This window comes from Gossypium hirsutum, chromosome D10 (assembly GCF_007990345.1).
Source record: "Gossypium hirsutum isolate 1008001.06 chromosome D10, Gossypium_hirsutum_v2.1, whole genome shotgun sequence".
Lineage (NCBI taxonomy): Eukaryota > Viridiplantae > Streptophyta > Magnoliopsida > Malvales > Malvaceae > Gossypium > Gossypium hirsutum.
This window is the reverse complement of record NC_053446.1, coordinates 35,615,537-35,621,683: the sequence shown is the minus strand read 5'-3', so window position 1 is coordinate 35,621,683 and position 6,147 is coordinate 35,615,537.

Below are 6,147 nucleotides of genomic sequence, written 5' to 3'. Positions count from 1 at the left end.
TTATTTTCAAACATTGGTAGGATCGATATACTATGGCTCGTACCAGTATCAGTAGTCAGGACATTACTATACACTTCATTAGTCTCCTCACGTTCAATATCAGATGGCATCTTTTAGAATTTACAAAGAAATAGGGTTAGACCGGATCAATTTATATCACACTATCACAGGTTACATGGCATGCACCTTTTAAGTTTTAAACACATTACACTCGGTCTGAGAATCGACTAAATTGTAGCTCTAATACCACTAAATATAACACCTCTAACCCATCTCTGATGTCGAATTAGGGTTACGAAGTATTACTAAACAATCAAAAACATTTGAACATTATATCATTCAATATTATAATCACAATATATACTATTCATACACATGCATATCGTCCCTAAATCGAGCCCTCGAGGCCCTAAAAATAGTCTAAAAACAATTCAGGACCAATTTGAATCACTTTAGAAAAATTTGGGGATAAGTAGCAAAATTTAAAAATAGGGGACACAAGATCGTCTGGCCAAGCCGTGTGCCTCACACAGCTGAGAGACACGCCTGTGTCTTAGGCCATGTAACCTTAAAGCAAGAGACACACGGCCATGTCCCAACCCGTGTCCTCACCCGTGTAACTCTTTGAGTAGGGTCACACAGTTGTGTCACATGGCCGTGTGCCAGGTCGTGTAACTCTCAAAGTTGCACCACATGCCCATGTGCCAGGCTGTGTGTTAGGTTGTGTAACTCACTGACTTGCATACAAAAGGCCATCAACTGACACACAGACGTGTCGCAAGGCCATATGCCTCACACGACCGAGTCACACGCCCATGTCTGTATTCAACTTCACTCCTTTATTGCATAGGTACCTACACAATTTCAATTACACATATGAGAAATGCAATTCAACTTCAAACATACTTTAACATAATCACATATTCACTCTATGCACCAAGAATTTATCAACCTAGAGACCTCAATGTATTCCATCACAATTCATTCCCAACTTGTAGCTACAAACACATCTAACACTATAAACATATATCCATTTCATTATAGGCTCAAGTTTACTCATAGCATACCATTTTACACTATGACATTTCAAACATATTAAGTAATAAGAGTTCACAAGTTGTTCAAATGCATAACATATCACAACATACTTCTCAAAAGCTAGGAATTTCACAAGACAATACATAAGGTCCTAGTACATGCCATATACCGAAACAGAGAAGATAAGTCTACCAAGGTTCCCAGATAGTGTGATTCCTAGCGTCAACCCAATCTTCTTAGCCTTCAAAATGTGATCTAAAAAATGATAAATTTAAAGATAAGCTTAAATGTAGCTTAGTAAGTTCGTTTAGAAATTCATAACCTTTTCAATCCAACATAGATTCAATCGACTTAAGCATAGAGATTTCCATTATACGCAGTTTATAACAGTAATCACAACCAACTCAAAATTTCAGTATACTCAGTGAACATTTCTCAATTGAACATTTCATTATTATAGTGTAGTTTTCTACTCATTTGAGCTTCACTCAGTATAATAGTAGAATTTGATCGATTTTAAACATCAGTTAGTAAAACAGTAAGATTTACTCAGTTAAGCTCCATTCAGTATAACAGTATGATTTTCTCGATAGACCGTACTTATAATATATGAAAAAACGTTCATTACCAACATGTTAACAAGAATGTAAGCATTTACAACTATGATTAAGCATAGGAACTTACCAGACTGATTTGCAGAAGATTCCAAAGTACAATGACTATTCCGTGGTTTTCCCTTTTCCACGATTATCAGCACATTTTTAATCTAACAATAATAATTTCATTCCATCAATTAGAATAACAACACAATTTGATCCTTTCATGCAACTAAATCCTTTTTGGAAAATTACCTATTTGCCCCTTAATTTTCCATCTTATTCAATTCAGTCCTTAAGCCCTAATCATGCAATTTACTCATTTTTTTCTAAACACCAATGATACCCAAATATTGTATAATTCCATATCAGTCACTATTTACAATAATTTCACCTCTAATACAAATAATTTGTCATTTAATCAATTTAGTCCCTAAACATCAAAATCATCAAAAAACACTTTTCAAAATATTCTAATATATCAAAAAAGCTCCATACTTGATCATAAACTTTAAGAAATAGTCTTATTCATCAATGATAACTTTTATAACATTTAACAGTTTCACAAATTATTCCTCGGTTTAGCTAGATCAAGCTATTACGAACTCAAAAATGTAAAAAGTACTAAAAACAAGCATCAAAACACTTACTAATTGAAGCTTTAAAGTAAAAGCATGAAAACCCTAATTTTTATTTTCTATTGCCGTGAAGAAGATGGCCAAATTGAAATAGAATTTTTTACCTTTGTTTTATTTGGTTTAATAATATATATACTTTGGTTTTTTTGTAATTATTTAGACTTTCTTAATTAACACTTAATAAATCACCATTAACCTTAGTTAAACTTAATCATTTATACATAACATCATATAATTCCACTAACTAATTCCCCATGGGTTAAATTATCCATTTAACCCTTTAATTTAACTACTCAACTTTTGAAGTTTTTACGATTCATTCCTTTTTACTTATTAAACTATCTAAACAATGAAATTTCTCAACAAATTTAATATGACTCTAAGGACCTCATAAATATTTTAATTAAATAATATTTACGAATTATTACATCAAAATTATGGTCTCGAAACCATTATTTTTGACATCACTAAAAATCAGGTTGTTACAAAATGTGGCTACTAATGATTCGTCTATGTGATGAATGACTTAATTACTATTTAATAGTAATTGACTTTTCATTAAGGAATACGTAATTGTTACCATGAGATAAAAAAGGATCATATTGGGAGAACAAATTTATCCCAAAGAGATTAAAAGTATTCTATGAGGGTATCACACTTATGACAAGGTCATTGGACGAGTACTAACCAAATTACTTCCGTAATGGTATGCCATTGGAGAGAGCTCAGTCATGATACTATACTGGAATGAATTGGTGACTAAACGAGTTTATAATTAATAGGCACAATGGTGGAACTTAATTATAAACTATTTAAGCCCTAATCGCATATGTCCAATAGCTCCCTCCGCTAGCTCGTTGAAACCAAAAATGAATTGTATGTTCAATTAAATAAACAAAAAGGGATAGAAATGGTGAAAATTGATAAATGAGAAACATTCAGAAATGAATTAGGTTTTCTCTAAAATGAAAATGAGAAATGAAAACATTTGGAAATTATTGTGATTTCCTCCTAAATGAAAAAGAAAAATAAAAATAAAAATAACCTAGAAATAAATTGATAGTTTTCGAATGAAATGAAGTCGAAAACTGAAATAAATCATTTTTTCATAGTAAATCCATTGAATATAGAAATATTAAATATACTTTCTCATAGATTATTTTATAGTAAAGTTGTAATGATTTTAATAAAATTAGAATTGAGTTGAGAAGATTATTTAATTGAGGAATTAATTTATTAACTTGAGATGTCTATTTTTGGAAATAGAAAAACTAATATCACGTTGGATCGAATTATAAAATACTAGGTTAAAAGTCTAAGAAGTGCTTATAATTAGACCCAATATAGGAAAGACCCAAAAGCCCTCATGATAATGGGATGGACGACAAACCCTAGTATTACTAACTAGGGTTGCCACCCCTCATACTTCAAGTTAGACTCGAAGTTCATTTTTCTATTTGAAATAGACTTTTACAATTCAACAAGGGCATTACTTCTTTTCCCTATAAATAGATGATACTGGTAGGGACAAAGATGGAACTTTAAGATATTGTTGCTCTATCTGAAAATAGTGAGAGTTTATTCTCTAAGTATTAAATCTATTTTCTAGAATAATAATTCTACCGATTTCTATTAAGAAGATTTTTTTTTTGTTTTCATACTAAAAGAAAAGATTTTTTTTTTGGTTTTCTGTTTTGTTCGAATCATTCGAGCCCACACTCGAAGCATTTCGTGGTACAAGAATAGCAGAGAAGCTCATTCGATTGAAAGCTAGGAACGACAAGGATTCGTCTAGTCCAAAACATAAGTGCAATTTTGGTTAAGGTTTTATTGCTATAAATATTGCAAACTGGCTCGGTTTTAAATTTTTTTTATTTTCTCCTGTGCAATAAAAATGTTTTCGAACCAGATTTCTTTCCGAAAATTGGTACCAGAGAGCCAGGTTGAGTTATGTTTATAGTATAAATTGAAACCAAAATTCTCTCTCTTGTTCATGTGTGATTAATTTTGATAAGATGTGACATTCTTATAATTGTATGCATGTTTAGGGGAATGTATGTGAATGAATATATGATGTTGTTTTGTTATTATGTATGATAAAGTAATTTTGCAAAAGTTGTGATTCTTAAAAAATTAAATGTAATTTATTAATTTTTCAGGTATATATAACTTAGATTTTGGACTATCATCTCTACCTAGGGTTTTATTATTTTAAGAATAAAATATGTCAATCAAAAATGGACATAGGATTTTTGTAACCTATATTTTCAATGGAACCAGAAGAACCGAGACACATCAAGGTAGACTAAGACAACACAAACTCGACCTAGCCAAATTGAAAATATGTTTTTTGTGGTCTGATTATGACATTCGATGGCAAGGGTTGACAATAGAGGCTAATAGCGGCGGCTAACAGTTGTGGTTAGTGGCGGTTTGGCAGTGGCCAATAGCGACAAGAACAAGAAAATGACAGTGGAAAGATTGTGATGACAGAAATGTCAACATGTACCGCAAAAAAAGAATGTGGTGGCCAAATAAAATATCCAAATTATGCTTTGGGGTGAATTTTGTAATATTAGTTTTTCTAAGATGTAATCATAGAAACTTTGGATAGTTAGATTCATTTAAATTTTATGCTTTTATATATGTGATAAGCATGATGATATTTATTTGATAATATATGTCCATACATATGTATAAAAAGCATGCAATATAGTTTAAGGAAGAATGCCACATGTACTTGTCATGCTTATATTGATCATTCATGATTGAAATCGTACATTAAAAATCTTGTATGTTTTGTAAAATATTGAGTGTGAGAAGTTCCTTAAACATGACCTATGATCTTCATCAATAGTCTCTTATGATGGCATGGTAATTTAACTACCCCACGGTAGGATTCAATGGGTGTAGGAATTATTGTTGCAATGGCTTACAAATTGTCACACCCAGAAATTTTATAGGTTAAGTGCCACAAAAATCATGGGTATTAAATTAGAAAAAAAAGTTTGCTTAAGCGGATTCTATTGTAAATTCATAAATCAGATGGCCTACTTGGCAAATGATTCGATTTCAATTGTTGGTTTCGTTACATTGAACCAAGGGTTTTCGTTCAATGGGAAACATTATGACTAAGGGTATTAATAGTATTGGCTGACTTGGGATTAAGGGAAATAGTAGTGGAAAGATTATATATTGGAGGATTCTTTCATTCTGATTTTCATTTTTCTTTCTTCCATCTTCTTATTTGGTTTGCTCAGAAAAGAGAGAAAAGTTAAGAAGCGATCTGTATGGTGGAAGAAAATAATGTACCAGCTTAAGTGATTGAGGATTTAGTAAACTGGTAATATTTCTAAGCTTTTCTGTATGTTTTGATTGAAGAAAATTAAAGATTTTAGTTTAATTCATCAAGCTTGTACTAAGATGTTTATGGTTGCAGGTAACATTTAAATGCTCTGTGACACCCCTAAAGTGACCCTAGTCGGAAAGTGGTTTCGGGACCACGAAACCGAGTCACAAAAATAATTAGATGTTATATTCTGTGCTTATTGTATGTGGAATTTGTATGTGTGAATATTTCGTGCCTTGATTTTTATCAAGGCGGTGTTAATTTATAAGAAAGGACCCATGTGATAAGACTTGATAATGTGATAGGTGAAATTTAAAGTGGCCAAATAATGCATGAGTTATTGACATGAGGGACTTGCATGTCAAATGGACCACTTTTAATTAGTGGCCGGCCATAATGATAGTTGATAGATATTATATGCATTTCATTTTAGCATGATAATAGTTAGTGGCTTTATATTATGGAAGAAAGAATAATTAAAAGAAGAAATGGGTGATAAAAAACAAAGGTGGTTCATCCTCACTCT